The sequence below is a fragment of the Myotis davidii genome, unplaced genomic scaffold (assembly GCF_000327345.1).
Source record: "Myotis davidii unplaced genomic scaffold, ASM32734v1 scaffold802, whole genome shotgun sequence".
NCBI classification, from domain to species: Eukaryota; Metazoa; Chordata; class Mammalia; order Chiroptera; family Vespertilionidae; genus Myotis; species Myotis davidii.
The window spans coordinates 777,005-781,432 of NW_006295887.1; the positions used below are offsets into that span (position 1 = coordinate 777,005).

A 4,428-nucleotide genomic window follows, 5' to 3' on the forward strand; every position below is an offset into this window, starting at 1 on the left:
GGCGTCCCCCGGCCAGCCTCACGGTGCACGGTGGGGAGCTCGCAGCAGCGATGACCTTCAAGCATCCCAGCCGAGAAGGTGAGCGGCACGGATGGGAATGGGTCGGATGAATGGAGAGAGGTTAGGAAGGATGCAAGGAAGGGCGTGTGATCCCGGGAGAAGGTAGTGAGAGAGGTTTGGTACCCAGCATAAACCCTTCCTTCGGGGTTAGACCTGTAGTTTCTTGGATCAGATTGATTTATAACAGGTGTATGCCAACGCGCGTCCTTAGAAAGATGGCAGAAGTTGAGAGATGCGAGATAGAGAGAGAGAGAAAGAGAGAGAGAGAGAGAGAGAGAGAGAGAAAGAGAGAGGGAGAGAGAGAGAGAGAAATTGGGTTAGGTTTGGATCTGGTTCTTGTGCCCTTGGCCAAGTTATTGCTTCTCTCTGCACCTGATTTCTCCATCCATAGAAGAGTCTAGAACAGCGGTTCTCAACCTGTGGGTCGCGATCCCTTTGGGGGTCGAAGACTGTCGGAAAACACATATATAATTACATATTGTTTTTGTGATTAATCACTATGCTTTCATTATGTTCAATTTGTAACAATGAAAATCCATCCTGCATATCAGATATTTACATTATGATTCATCACAGTAGCAAAATTACAGTTATGAAGCAGCAACGAAAGTAATTTTATGGTTGGGGGGTCACCACAACATGAGGAACTGTATTAAAGGGTCGCGGCATGAGGAAGGTTGAGAACCACTGGTCTAGAAGCATCCTTCAGGTTCACCTTCCTGGGGCCTGAGGAGCTTTGCCGACTGTGGTGGACCTGCCCAGGTCCTGGACCTGCACTGCCCATCTGTTCCTTCTCAGATTCCTTTTTTTTTAAAATCTAGATCCTGGTCTCCCCTTGAGTTCATTTTTTAAAATTCATTCTTGGGAAGGGAAAAAATATTTCAATCATGTATCCCTAAGTTTAGACTCTTTTTTAACTCTGTGGTTTAGGGTACTTCTTTCTGTAGGAATTGTGGCTGGGAATCTTCTCTCCTCTTCTCCCTCCTTCATAAATGTACTCCATGATAAGCCAAACTAACAGATTTGAGGCATTTAATAGCTGGTCAACAGTGTGAAGGGTGTCTTCTTACACTGACCCCCAGGTTCTGTTTTTGGTTTTAAAAAATTTTTTTTGCCCCTATAAATTGGGAAAAGCTCATCGGCTGTTGCCTGAGTCCTCATTTTCCTCAGCGTGAAAGGAGTGGCTGAGTTTGCTAATTTCGAAGAACCTGCCTGCAATAGGTTCTGTCACTAGAAATTTGTTACCCCAACTACCCTGCGCAAGGAAGGAGTCGCCTCAGGGGGTCCCAGCCTCTGCACAAACCTTGGGGTCAGGGGTGCTCCAGAAGGCTCTTTACAAGCCTGATCCACTTCAGACCTGCCAACGCAGAGTGGGGGCAGGCAAAAAACTTTATTTCCTAGGAGACATAGTAGCCTGATCTGAGAGAGAGAGAGAGAGAGAGAATTAAATTGCCATCAATAAGTCAAGTAAATCAATAAAAGACATATTTATATTATATATATATGATATATATATTTAACTTTTATTTTTCCTAAAAGACAAACATTATGGGATATAAATTACCAAAATTGAGAATTAGAATTTCCTTAAGCTTTAAACTTAATTTAAAAATAAAATAACACAAGTTGATCATTTATAGGAAAATTCAAGTAAAGGAAATTTATAAAAATAGGGATTACAGCTCCTCTAAAGCTTTACAGTTAAGGGACAAGAAGGATCTCATGCTGAGTGCCTTGCCCAGCGTCTCAAATCTACCTGCTTTCTGGACAACTGAAGTTATCTGTTAAATTAGAAATTGACATGGAATTTACCTCATCATACAAATCATTAACTAAGCAGGTTCATTTGAATTAGAAGAGTGTATCTACAATTTTAAAAGATTTTGCCTAAGCTGATGGAAGGGGAAAGAAGACTTAGAAAAGGGCTTGCTATCTTCAGAGCGTACAATGTAGCCCGTGGCTAACACAGCCGTTTTGTTCTGGGGCATTTCAAGCTCAACATTAGAAACAAATTATGACCAGTAGGTAACAATCCAAAGGTAAAACACCCTTCTGAATTCTAAACTAGTTCAAGTTAATTGAGGTGGGGTTTCATTGGTGGTTGATTTTCTTTAGAAGACACTTTCCTTTCAGAAAAACAGAACCATTGAATGGCCCTTGCATTCATGTCCCTATTACCATTGTAGTCACTTTCGATGATCAAACGTCTCACTAGTTTTCAAAGTCCGTAGTAAGAATTAACTACATTAGTTATTAAATTAATAACTTAATTTCCTGATCCTCACAGTTCTTAAAAAACACAGGGAAAGGGTAATGGAATAAATTAGGTCCAACATTAAAAAGTGATTTCTCAAACTGGCACACAAATGTTTGTGTCGAAGCAAGGAACACAAAAATAATGAGAATTACACACCTATTTGGGTTAAGAATTTTTATTCTCACTGGCAGAAAAGCTGACTTCAAAGATCTTCCACGCCCAATGGGTCTTTGAAAAATTACAAAGAAAGTGATCAGAATCAATGCCTTTTTCCTAATGATTGTTTTAAAATTATATTCAAACACACATCCCATAAGACAATTACTGTAGGGCTTACTCAGTTAATAAGAATGGTAGGAATAGCATTTACTGAATTGTTTTTTCAGTAGGAAAATTTTTTTTCCACTGAAAGCAATTTAATATCATGAATGCTCAGTAAAAACAAATACTTTTTGATCATCTACTTCAGTGGTTCTCAACCTTGGCTGCACGTTAGAATCAACTGGGAATCTTTTTAAAATCCTGATTTCTGGGCCTCATCCTCCGGAAATTCTGGAGGCCCCACCCCATAACAAAGAAACAGAATTTCCGGAGGATGAGACCCAGAAATCAAGAGTTTAAAAAGATTCCCAGGTGATTCTAACGTGCAGCCAAGGTTGAGAATCACTGATCTAGTTCATATATCCTCTAAGTCAGGTGCAAATGAATGTTAGCTGTTACCCTAAGGAAGTCACAATTAAGCACCAGAATTAAGCACCTATGGGTCGTAATTTGTTTTTCATGTTGAGCTTGAAATGCCCCAGAACAAAGTGGCTGTGTTAGGAAAGGGCTATATTGCTCTGAAGATAGCAAAATTAAGCCAAATTAAGCACCACAATTTATGTATTTTATCTTGGTAAAGAGTAATGCCTGTGGGTTCCCTATTAGGTAGGCAAGGAAGTATAATTTACATTACCCATCCGTGAAAGAAAATTTCAATTTTTGGGACCCTAGAGGGACACCAATTCAAATGTCTTTTCATAGCCAGGCCAGGGCCCTCTCCTCCCCACCCCCACAGGTGACAGGCCCCACCAGAGGTTCCCTCCAGACCGCCGGTATTTACAGTGTGTTTTCAGAAACGTTCAAAACCTCCTAAAACCCTTCTCAGCGGGGATTTGGAACGACCAAGATTTATAAATCAAATCTATAAGATATTGCATACGTTCAAAGGAAAAATTTGTTTATGTTTGTTACAGATACCTAGCAGCCTCCTTCCAGTTGTCTCAGCTCGGGATTCGTTCCTGAAAAATTGATCCTAAAAGCAAACTTTGCCAGAGAGCATTAGGGCGCGGGCGTCGCTGAGCGCCCAGCCGCCTGCAAGCAGGGTCTCACTAGACCCAGCCCTGGGAGACTCCCACCAAGACTCCCGCTTTCTCCCGCCCCCTTCCCCCTGGTCCCCGTGGCTCTGAAATCGCAGTCCCAAGATTTTAAAAACGCGTGTCCCCTAAGATTAAGTTAAAACTCCTGCCAAGCGCCCAATGCCCTGGTGCCCCAGCCTCTGAGAACCCAGACAGACAGACCCACGTTGGTTGCCCCCCGCCCCCCACCCCGTCCTGCTGTGGGAAAGGACGGGAGGAGGGGCCTATGGGAGGGTCTGGGGTGGACGGCTGAAATTTCGACCTGCAGAGGGGGTGGAATCTGTCTCTGGGCTCCGGGTGTTTATTTTTCACGCCTTTGTCTCTAAGCGACCGGCCCTGGGCTGAGAAACACCCTTCTCAGATGTTTTCTAAACAGGTCCTCACCTTGCAGTGTGTGTACAGGGTGGGAAGAAAGGTCGGAAAACTTCGTTGGCTGAGCGGCTACCACAGTGTTTTTAGACTCAAGTTGAGAGGAGGTGTGGGGTGGGGGTTTGGGGGAGAGTGGAGGGGTCACCCTGCCCTGGACAGGTCTTTAGACCCCTTCCAGCCCCTGAGAAACCTGATGTGCATGCATGCCTGTGCGTGTGTGTACGTGCGTCCCTAGGGCAGGGGTGTGCGGCCCAGCTTCTCACACCCACAGTAACCTGCCCCCGGGGCTGGGCAGGGGCAGCTGCAGGGGAAAAACACTCCAGAGTTCCCCCTCAACCCGAAGTG

General features: G+C 44.0%; 1 protein-coding gene across 1 annotated transcript in view; it reads left to right on the forward strand.

The window, feature by feature from the left end:
* PAX1 (paired box 1) overlaps nt 1-4,428 on the forward strand; it is a 13,708-nt gene that overhangs the window by 3,279 nt on the left and 6,001 nt on the right. The gene's annotated exons all lie outside the window — the stretch shown is intronic.